Source organism: Diadema antillarum, unplaced genomic scaffold (assembly GCF_040938485.1).
Source record: "Diadema antillarum isolate AM-2024a unplaced genomic scaffold, OU_Dant_1.0 seq00000331_RagTag, whole genome shotgun sequence".
NCBI lineage: Eukaryota > Metazoa > Echinodermata > Echinoidea > Diadematoida > Diadematidae > Diadema > Diadema antillarum.
Window position 1 is genome coordinate 1207432 of NW_027271348.1, and position 12269 is coordinate 1219700.

The following is a 12269-nucleotide window of genomic DNA, read 5'->3' on the forward strand; positions in this document are numbered from 1 at the left end:
ATGAATAAACTTCTTTCGGGATTTTACGCGTAAGGAAACTTCCCACAAGCATTTTTGAAGATTTAGGTGTTCTCGTAGCTCTATCCCTTACTCGCATGGCTCCAAGAGTACAGTTGTTGATCAATGGAGATTACTTTTTTTTCAACCCTTGTTCTATCAATAATGATAATGATCGTGATGTATTTGTGACCGGTGCTGGAGGTTTTAGATGGAGATCGCGCCGAGTCATTTCACAGAAGCAAAATGTGGGAGTGGACTTGTTAAAAAACAAAAAACATCCTTTTTTTCAAATTTTTCATTTATTTTTTCATTTATTTTTTCATTTTTTATTTGTGAATCTGGTAGAAAATTTCGCAGAGCAAATGCTTCAAAAAGCCTTCAGCGGTTCACCTCGCCGTTTCTCGCTTTCGCCCACTGTGGGACTTGGATTTTGCACATGGCACACAGCACGCCGTTGCTAGACTAGCGTGGAGCCGTCGAGTGAATGTGTGATATGTTATGTATGTGCTGAAGTACTTAAGTAATTAAAATACATGTGCATGCTGGTACAAGTAAGGCACGTTGGCACAGAGCGCAGCATGCCGAAAAGAAGTAAAATGTTCTTAGATAAAGAAAAAAAATAATAAAATGTGAACCTTACAATGTGCCGAACACGCCCGCGTGTAAAACAGGAAAAGGCTCGGTTACAATGCCTTTTTATTGCTACGAACGCAGTAAGAACAATTTTTAGATCATTTCGTAACATCTTCTTAAGAAGAAGAGCCGGCGTTCATAAACCTTCCTTAAACTGTTCGTAAAGGCTCAGTCACAAATGCCTTTACGAACTGCTACCACTGCCGCAAGAACGATATTTAGACCATTTCGTAAGTTCTTCTTATGAAGGCCGTTCAAGGCTGTACGAAGGCTGCACGTTCACAGAGGGATCTTACGGTGTTCATAAGAAAGCCTTACGAACGGAGATTCATACGGCGATCATAAGACGTTCGTAAGGTGCTCGTAACGAGTACTTGATGCAATCGTTGAGTTGTAGGAGTATATAGCCAAACGTGTGAAGTTCAAATCCGCATTCTGTTCATGGTGTTCGACGAGGAAGCATCTCCTGTCAAAGAAATAATTATGAGACCAACAGGGAAGTCTTTCAATCGGAAGAGAGCAGACAAAATACACGAAAATTCGTATGATCTTCTGACGAATGACTTGAGAATGCCGTAAGCTTCACGTACGACTTTCTTGCGACAACATAAAAAAAATCGTAGGATGGCCCTATGACGTAATGAGAACTTGAGGCATTCTTGCGACAATCGTACGAACCCTATAAAGGCCATTGCACAAAGAGAAAAACACTTCGTTTCTCAAGAGAGTCTGAAGTTGTTCTGAGTTTATGTTCTGAGTTTATATCCAAAACAATTATTATTATTATTATTATTATTAAAAACTCGTACGTTTTTCGTAAGAATGCCTTGCGTTGTTCTTTCGTCAGACTTACGGCCATTAGCGATTTCTTTTTGTCGTAAGATGGTCGTACGCGCAACTCACGACACTTTCAAGTCATCCGTAAGAAGATTTTACGATTTTTTGGTACATTTTGTCAAGTTGGTAAAAAGACGCTTCGGGCGTCCATCTCATCTCTTGAGGTTGTTGCTTCAACTCTCCCCCTCTCGCTCCTTCCTCTCATCTCCCTCCTTTCTTTTCTTCCCCTCCCCCTTTTCCCTTTGATTGACTTCCCTTTTGGTCCCATATTTAACAGAGATACTTTCTGGTCGAACAGAGTGAGGATTTGAACTTCGCGCGTTTGGCTTTATACCCCCTAAAACTCAACAGTTGCACAAATTGTGTACCTACGCCTTACGAGACCCTTACGAACGCCTTACAAACTCGAAGAGTTGTTCGTAAGAACGCCGTACGAATCTACGTTCGTAAGGCATTCTTACGAAAGACGTAAGAGCCCTCTATGAACGACTTAAGTCGTTCTTACAATCATCGTAAGAATTTAAGGCTTCTAGAATTGTCTCTCGACCCTACAAAATCTTGCGTAGTTCTTACGATGTTCGTATGGCGTTTGTTTTTTTGAAGGAACGAAGGAAGAAAATGGCGCGCATTTGAATGATTTCTCGGTTGCCGCGGCAAAATAGTGCCCGCTTTCTTGACATTGATGGTGTAAAGCGGGTAAATAATATGGACTTACCAATTTTGTTCCTTCCAGAAGGCCGTTGTTCATGATGATTATACAGCTATGAGTTAAGGGGGAACCTAACACGAGATATCCGTAGACAAGAGATGCGGGTATAATTTAAAGGCAGTTTCCACGTTGCAGAATGTATGTTTCCATGGCAATGAGACGTCTTCGTGGCATGGTCAGCAAGAAACTGTTTGCACCGTCACTATATACTCCATTGACTAAACACAACCTGTGTTAGGGCGATAACCTTGGCCGGTTTCAGCAACTCGTTGTTCATGGCTATTATACAGCTATGCGTGAACGGCCAAACTAACTCTGGCACGAGATATCTGCAGACAAGAGATGCTTAAAGGACGAGATATCCGTAGACAAGAGATGCAGGTATTATTTAAAGGCAGTTTCCACGTTGCAGAATGTATGTTTCCGCGGCAATGAGACGCCTTCGTGGCATGGTCAGCATGAAACTGATTGCACCGTCACTATCTGCCGAACACAACCTGTAGTGCGCTATACTGTGTAACGTATATGGAGCAAGAGCTTCCTGCGTAATAGCAAAGGCCAAGGAGAAAGTAATCGATATCGCAAATAGTCTCTACTGTTAGATTCCTCGGACCCAAAGTGTGTGTGAAGGGATTATAGGGACGAACAGAGACAGCGTTCGGCGAGGGGTTTTCTGTGCAAATAGCATGGAGGGCAGAGTTTTCTTTTTTGTGTGTGTAGTAGAGGGTGATGATCAATAGGAACTATAATCCTTATCTTCATAGCACCCGTCATCCAGTGGTATTTTTTGTTACTACGGAGTCTTGGGGACATAAACAAACAAAAAAAAACTTCCATAAATATCGCCATCTTGACAACCGCATCATCATTCGAGTTCCGCAGCCTGACGACGAAGCAACTCTGGAAGACATTATCGGAACAAGTTCTGACTTGCAGTGGACGTTGGCACCCAGAAAAGTGTATCGATTTTACATATTATTCGTTGGATTTCATCGTTGAACAGGTGAGACGAGAACGTGTTGCCCATATTAAAATATTAAACGAGATTGACAGTAACTATAGATAAAGCCAAGCATGTGCACTTAAGGTGTATGCATGTTGTGACTGAGGTAGGGAGTATATTGGCAAGATAACGTGTCTTTTTAGGCAAATATTTCTACGTTCAACCGTTTGTATACGTGTACTTTTGTAAGCATGAAAACATATGGTCGCAAAGACATTCATAATCTTTTGTTCTTGGCATCTTAGCGCATGACCGTTAATGCCATTGATTTCTATAATTGTGACAAAAATTGTAAGCAGACTTTTCTCCGGTTGTCTTGTCGTTTCTAGTTTGTCCGGAAACATGACTCCTGAATGGTCTAGCCAAGACGAGCGCGAACATCAGCCCCTCTACGAAGAAGAGAACAGAGGCAGCAAGCGGTGGATCAGCGCAGGAGACTCCTCAACTGGGATGAGTTGGAGAGTGAAGAGGAAGGGAACTCCTCCGATCCCGATATTCCCCAAGCTGGCCAAGGTGATAACGTGGTAGTAAGTGTCTGCTCACAATACATATTTATCCGCTTCATATAGGATAGTGCGTTGTCGTGACAGCCTCACTGTTGTCCTATTTTTTCTGTATCATCGTGTTGACATAGATGACCCCGCGGGAACAATCTTAGACTCTCGAGAGCCAAGATATATACGGCACGCAAGAAACCTTCCCACCATAGTCTTCCTCACCGACAGACAACTCGCTCAACGCTCCCTCTCAACTTGACTCTATCGTAGACACACAAAGGGATTTATTTTCCGAGCCAATGGAGTCAACGAGTGCCGAGAATCCTGACCAACCTTCCGACAGTCAGATATCGGATCGGGATGTCTCGCAGAGGGATGTCAATGCGTCAGAAAATCTTTCGGAAAGTGTAGGCATCAGATATACGTATTAAGATCACCTAATAACATCTGTATGTATGTATGTGTTTATGTATGTATTATATGGCGTGATATCATATCTTCATGTCGGCTATTCATTTTTTTCAGGAACGGATCCAAGAGTTCTACTCCATTCAGCTGAGGGAAGAAAGGGATGCGCAGCGTTTCAGAGGGCGCATCACGGACTATATATTGACGATACGCCCTTTAGAGACCCTTTTGGCACGCTACGCTATACACGATATGGTAAGTGCATTGTTTGAAAGCATCATAACGCGTGTAACGGCAAACTTTGAGAAAGGCGATGAGGTAGGCTTTGTCATATCATCTCCCAATTTGAAGCAGGATGCGGGCATACCTCTGACAAGAAAAGATCAACTGGCGGTGGAATGAATCCTGTCCATCATAGAGCAAATTATGCAGTCAAACGAAGATTTTCGGCTTTTGGGGGGATTTAATCTAAAGATTGTCCACATTCAGATGCCCGAGGGAGGAAAATCCAGTGAAAATACGATCCCTTTGGACCGCTTCATCGCAAAGAAAAAGAGATTTATCCACATTTCGAACAGGGATAATCTCTGCTGCGGGAGGGCTTTAGCCGTGGCTATGGCCCATGCCAATAAAAGTGAAGACCCGCAAACTTTCCGTCGGATTAGGGAACCAGCTAGATTTAAAACACAAACTCTAAAAGCCATGGAATTATACGATGCGGCTGGTGTGGACAAAGCCAAAAAATGTGGTTTACCCGAAATAGAACAATTCCAGAGGTATCTCCATGACAAAGGCTACCAAATCACTGTGTATGTCAATGGTGGAACGCATGGGCTCATATACAAGGGACGGGAGAATGGCAAATTGTTGACCTTTTTTTTCCATAACGGGCATTATGACGTCATCGTCGCCACGCCCGCTTTCCTCCGTAAGAGCTATTTCTGTAGGGTTTGCGTGAAGGGGTACGATGAAGTATCGAAGCACATCTGCTTCGATAAGTGCAATTGCTGCAAAAGCAAACAAAACTGTCGGTTAGAGAATTGGGTACAGTGCCCTGACTGTGGCAGGTGTTTCAAGAGCGAAAAGTGTTTCGAAAATCATCGGACACCCTTGCACACTGAAAAACAACGATCAATCTGCCAACTGTTGCACAGGTGCAAGAACTGCAACGTTTTAATCGACAGTAGAAGAGAAAAATCCGAAAAAACACGATTGTAGGGTGGGGTATTGCGAGCGATGCAAAACACGGGTGATCAAAGAAGGCCATCAGTGTTTTATGAGAACTCTTCCCGATCCGAACCAAAAGAACAAGAAAAAGAGTCAGGAAAAGCAGAAATCCAAGAAACAAAAATTCATCTTTTTTTTATTTCGAATGCAGACAGGATGACAAAGTGGCGCAAAATGACCACGGGCCTGTCTTTAAACACATTCCAAATTTGTGTATTGCACTGAGAGTGTGTCAAGACTGTTTTGCGGATAAGGGGGACAACGTTTGGTGCTAAGATTCTCAGCCTTTCAGTCAATGATGTAAAAGTCATTGACTCCCTGAGCTTTCTCGCTATGCTTCTTTCTTCTTTTCCCTTTACCTTTGGTCTCAAAGAGTTGAAGAAAGGGGTTTTTCCTCACTTTTTTTTCAATAAAACTGAGTACCAACACTACAAGGGAGCACTTCCGGACAAATCTTATTACGATCCCGATGGGATGTCTGAAAGAAAGCGTTTAGAATTCGAAGCATGGTACTCAACACACAGGAACGATCATTTTGACTTTGAAGAAGAAATTCTGGCATACTGTCGTTCCGACGTCCAAATTCTCATGGAGGGCTGTATGGCTTTTCGTACGCTTTTCATGAAAGTAACGGGCAATATTGATCCCTTCAAAAACATTACCATTGCCTCGGCCTGTAACACCGTGTTTAGGACCAAATTTCTGAAACCAAATTCCATAGGTGTCATACCTACCCACGGGTATAGATGGAATAATCGGCATTCTCTTCTGGCAATGAAATGGTTGGAGTGCATTAGCCACCAAAACGACATACGCATTGACCATGCTAAGAACGGGGGAGAGCATCGTATCGGCAGGTTTCGCGTCGATGGTTACGACAGGACAACGAACATCATTTACGAATTTTTGGGGGATCTGTGGCACGGTTGTCCACGCTGCTACCCTCGACGGGATGTCGTTCTGCCGGGATCCGATGGAACGGTCCAAGATGTATATGACCGCACCATGTACCGGCTGAACGTCATACAAAAGCAAGGGTACAAAGTGGTAACCATGTGAGAGTGCCATTTCAGGAAAATGTTGAAGGAAGATTTGGCGGTGGCAAATTTTGTTGACACTCTCCAGTTCCAGGAACCCTTCCAACAGCGCGAAGCATCTTATGGGGGGGGGGGGGGGGGGAGAACAAATGCGCTAAAATTACACCATAGGGTACAGAATGATGAACGCATAAAATATGTCGATGTTTGTAGTCTACACCCTTGGGTTTGCAAGTATGCCGAGTTTCCGCTAGGACATCCCACCGTGATCACGGACAACGTTGACATTGGCATTGTCCTCCATGCCAACTCTTTCATCCTGTCCTCCCCTACAGAAGCGAGGAGGGTAAACTTCTCTTTCCTCTCTGTCGAGCGTGCACCAGTGACAAACAAACAACACCCTGTGGCCATTCCTATGAAGAAAGGGCCCTGCTCTCTACCTGGGTTAGTGAGGAACTAAAAAAAGCGGTCGAACTTGGCTACAAAATCGTAGACATCTACGAAGTCTGGCACTGCAGACTCTGGAAATCTGACCACATCCTATGTATACCTTGCTGCCTTGGGAGTCGGGGGAGGTATCAGACCCGCTGGAGCCGTGGGAACCAAAGGCCTCTGCTCCTTCAACCGGATTGAGTGCCGTCAGTCTCGCTACTCACATCGTCGGCCGGACTTTCCCATTGAGTCGTGCCAAGAGTTGCATTAAAAAAGTAGGCTCTTTCCTCCCTCTCACTGTAGCCCACTTGCCACCCCTTTTGACGTTGTTTGTCTGTGAGCGTAGCCTCGCCGAGTTCAATCGCCATAGACGCATTATTGTAGATACTTGGATTCATTTTACGTTATACAGTAGGAACAGAGAGCTGCAGACGTCGCTGATATGCTTGGTACGCGTTGCTGTAAGAGCAGTGTGAGAGGTATGACTGAGGATTTGAACCGCGCGCGGTTTTATACCCACTGTAACACTTCTCCCGTTGCTAACCATAATCCACGCAGCCACGTCATCTATGTTTTGTTGTCAAGCAAACATTCGAACAATCGCGATAGCACGTGCATTGTTCTCTCTTCCAGAAATAACTTTCACACAAAAGAGCTCCTTTAATCCTTCTTTTCATCAAGAGGTGTGTTTGCTTGTTGCTATGACGACCGATCAACACGCAATTTGTTTGTTTACTCTTTACTCAGTTACCAGAGACACGCCTTCCATCGTGAAGTGTTTGCTTGTTGCTATGACGACCGATCAACACCCGATTTGTTTTTATACCCGTTGCCTAGTTACCGAAGAGGGCGCCCTGACCTCCTATGCAAGTTAACCTATTGTTATGCTAATGCGATGACGTCACGCACCCATTGTTCGTGCTCACTCAAGCATTTGTGCGCGATTGGACTTCCTTATTCTCTAATGTTGAATTTTAAATATATATATATATATATATATATGTATGTGTATAGCACAATATTATACTGTTGTGCAATTATCCCTTTTCCTTTTTTCTTTTTTTCTTTTGTTTCTATTGCATATGTGTACGGGAATGCATTACATGAAGGCTCACATGCCTAAGGGCAACAGTAAAATAATTACTTTTGTGAGCCCTAGCCCATGTATTGCTTCCCAGTTCATACTTTGTATTATACGTCAACTGTGTATTATTTTGTCATACATCAACTGTGTTATTTCCATGTGATTGTATGTTATGTTACTGTTATCGTCATTTTCATTTGGCTGAATAATAATGATAATAATGATAATAATAATGATAATGACAATGATAATGGCAATGGCAATGACAGTGCCAATGACAATTGATTAATAACATGTCACCATGACTGGTATTGGAGATATCCAATCTGTTTACATGAATAACATTATAATGATTATTTGCAATCTTTACGAAGTATAGAATTATTTACTGCACTGTTGGTCAAAAAGGTGGAATAATTTTGTATTGAATAAACGTCGACAGTATTGTTTGCATTTCAAAGGCTGTCTGCAGACAAACTGGTATCGATTACGAAATGATACCCCATTATTCATGTGATATTTGAACATGGGGAATGTGTTATTACGTAATAAAGTTACCTTGTACAGACTATAAAGCCCTGTTGCAACTGGAATATTGCCCCTTTTGCTGATTTAGCACGTGTAAAGAAAGTTGATTTTTTCCCCAGTGCCCTGTACTGTTTGTATTACAAATCGGTACATAGTCCCCCCCCCCCCTAGACTATGCCTGGTCCAATGCCAACGGCAATGCACGAGAGAGTGGTAGCACTTAAGAGGCAGGAGGGCTACAAGCAGTGCAGTCTCTAAAATCCTTAAACATCACCGTGAGAGAGGAAATGTGCGGCCACGGAAATCACCCGGACGTCCCAGACTGACAAGAAGAAGAGATGATCGCCAACTGTTAAATCTTTGCCGCAGAATCCGGAAATTACCCTTGAGTCGCCTTCAACGCTTGTGGAGGAGACATTATGGAATCAACGTTTCAAGATCAACAGTCATTCGCAGATTGATACAACATGGCCACCGAGCACGACGATTGGTTAGATGTCCACGCCTGACGGTTCGCCACAGGGTCGCTGCTCGTCTCCTTTGGGCCTGGCAGCACAGGACGCTTCAATAGAGACATTGGCAACATGTTACCTTCACGGACGAGAGCCGGTTCATCATTGACCGTAGAGATGGGAGACAGCGAGTTCGTCGGTTAGCTTGGGAAAGCCTTCGGGATGACTGTGTCCACGAGACAACCCAAGGACAGGTGGAGGAGGCTCAGTGATGGTTTGGGCCGGAATCCATTACGGAGGAAAACGCCACTTGTGGTGCCGGATGGTAACGTAAACGCCGCTGTCTACAGGGAGATATTGGAGTTCCACTGCCTTCCATATGCAAGACGTGTGTACGGATTCAAATTCCGACTACAGGATGATAACGCTAGACCGCACAGGGCAGGTGCAGTTAGAGAATGCCTAGAGACAGAGGGGGTTGTACAGTTGCCATGGCCAGCCTGTTCGCCAGATATGAACCCAATAGAACATGCATAACGGTAGATAGGTCATTCCTCAAAATCTGCAGGAGTTGGTAGCTGCGTTGAGGGAAGAGTGGGAAGCCATACCTGTCGACGTCATCAACAACCTGGTGGACAGTATGCCACTACGTCTACGCGCTCTGATTCGTGCTAGGGGTGGACATACCCGATGTCAATGAAATCTTAAGAACAATGAATCGGATTTGATGTGAACTTGTCCATGGAATCACACAAAAAAAGTCATCTGGAAAATTGAATGAGGTTTAAAACCAATATTTTGTTAATAGAATTTGTTATGTAATATTATCAATGTTGTTAAATGCCCATAGTTTCCAGTAATTTAGATATATACTCATTAAAAATCACTGTGAAAGTGGGTAAGGGGCATGATGATAAAATAAAGTGATTGACATACATCAAACATATTATTTTCCAAGCACAGGGCGGTGAGTTAGCTCAGTCGGTAGCGCGTCTGTCTCCGACCCAAGCGACCCGGGTTCGATACCCGAGTCTGGACTGAGCAATGTTGTGTGTAATCATACCGTCCCCTCTAGAAGAGGCAAACCACTGTGTCCCTCGGATAGGACATAAAATGGAGGTCCCGTGTGTGAGAGAGTCACAACTCATGCACGTAAAAGATCCCGCTTCATTCATTCATCGCATAAAGCAGGGTGTTTAACCCAGTGAAGTGGTCCCACCTCACATCCAACTGGACCCCATGGAAAACCAGCTTATCAGCATAGCTTAATATGGGCTATCCAGCCATCTTCTCAGATGGAAAATGAACAGACAAACTTACCAAACAAACAAATAATGTAATAAATATGCCTTTAAAATTCGAAAAAAATATTCCACCTTTATGACCAACAGTGTATATATATATATATATATATATATATAGAGAGAGAGAGAGAGAGATAGTGACAATGGTAATGACAATGCCAATGACAATGGATTAATAACATGTCACCATGACTGGCATTGGAGATATCCAATCTGTTTTTGTTTTACATGAATAACATTATAATAATTATTTACAATATTTACGAACTATGATATGTCTAACATGCGAATGCAATCGACCCAATATTCAATACACTGTTAAATAAGACACAACAAAATACAGTAAAAAAAAACGGAAAAGGAAACAAAATGACGTAGAAATAAAGCTTTACGGGGGAAGAAAGAACGCGAGAGAGAGAGAGAGAGAGAGAGAAAACGCAATACATGTATAGGCGCCATTAGAGCAAGAGTGCGATAAGCGCACCGTGATGTGTGGTATTGGTAATGACATTTATGTTTTACCTGAATAACATAATAATTGTTTACAATATATACAAGATTTGTATGCTGTGCCTATGTAATACATTCAATATAATCAATAATTTTGAGGAAACTAGTAACAGAGACATCGGAATACAGTGAAGAAGATGTTAAGAAAACGATAGAAATCCAGTAAAACGGAGGGGAAAAAATAAACACACAAACAAAAAAAGAGATAGGCAGAACAGAACACGCGCTTTGGTGTGCGTATATCTATGCAAACCTCATATACGCGCAGCTTGAACTTCCAAGTTCATTGACCTTATCTGTCAAAAGATTAAAAAATCCTTCAAAAATCCATAAAAATTCTCGGATGACTACACAAATTTTTAATCATCTGTTCCTTCTGTCATCATCCACATTACGTGCAAGTTTCATTCAAATCCATTCACAATTCTTTGAGTTATTTTGCAAACAGACAGACAGACAAACAAACAAACGCCGATGAAAACATAACTTCCCCCTCATAACGCCGATAACGCCGATGAAAACATAACCCCCCCTCCCACCCTCGCTCGCTACGCTCCCTCACATACCGCCCCAAACCCCCCCCCCCCTTTATAAAAAGCTAGATCCGCCCCTGACAGTGCGAAGTGTGCTTGCACCGGGTGGCTTGCACTGCCAGAGCGTCATGTGCTTCCAGCTTGCTGAATGCATGCTATGCGTGAGTGTTTACCCATGGACCCTCCTTTTTTCTAGTGCCCGTTGACCCGTTGCATCTTTACACGACGTTTCGTTAGTCAGCGTTTACACACATAAATCCATCGAATGGCCAGGGAGGTCTATTGATGGAGTATTTACTCTTTATAATCCATGCAAACACACGTTTGGGAGTTGTAAAGTATTACAACGGGGTGTTTAACATTCCTCTTCGCTTTGAAGTTATACTCGGCGAGGCTAGCGCTCCAAGACGGAATATGGAGACCAAGAAAATGTTTTACATTTCATTGAATTACAAGTTGCATTTCAACGCAATTTTTCATGAAATGAGTTATTTAGAAAAATTTTGTAGAGAATTAAAAATTATAAACTTGTACTTCTGTACTCCTCTAATGCGCAAACTGAAATGAAATGAAAACTACAGTTTCTCCCTATATATATATATATATATATATATATATATTCTCAATGATGCGCACATTTCAGCATTTAAGTCTTCTACCTTTGAAAATGACATATTTAATTTTGCAAACAAAGTCCTCAACTAAAGTGTTCCAGTGTGCTTTTCTCTGTTTGTTTCAACAGTGCATTTTGAGAGAGCTAAACGCTAGTTCTGATTACTGAATGCTCTCTTAAAGCATATGGGTACCACCTGTATATTGAATAACTTCTCTTCAGTGCCGAGCATAACTTCCAAGGACAGTAGTAGTTCCTTCTCCATCTGTAACACCTCCCTGGTATGGCTATACCGTTTTGGAATAGCTGTACTGTCTTGATATTTTTTAATGTGTCTAAAAACCCTGCGCGACTGATTTACTAATGTAGTCAAATGTATAAATGCTTCTCTCCTGCGGTTCGATTAACAAGCTTTCCATTAGCTTGTTCCTGATGAAAAAAAAAAGAAAAAAACCTTCAATA

General features: G+C 42.6%; 1 pseudogene; it reads right to left on the minus strand.

The window, feature by feature from the left end:
* LOC139730741 (speract receptor-like) overlaps positions 1 to 12269 on the minus strand; it is a 533096-nt pseudogene that overhangs the window by 166283 nt on the left and 354544 nt on the right.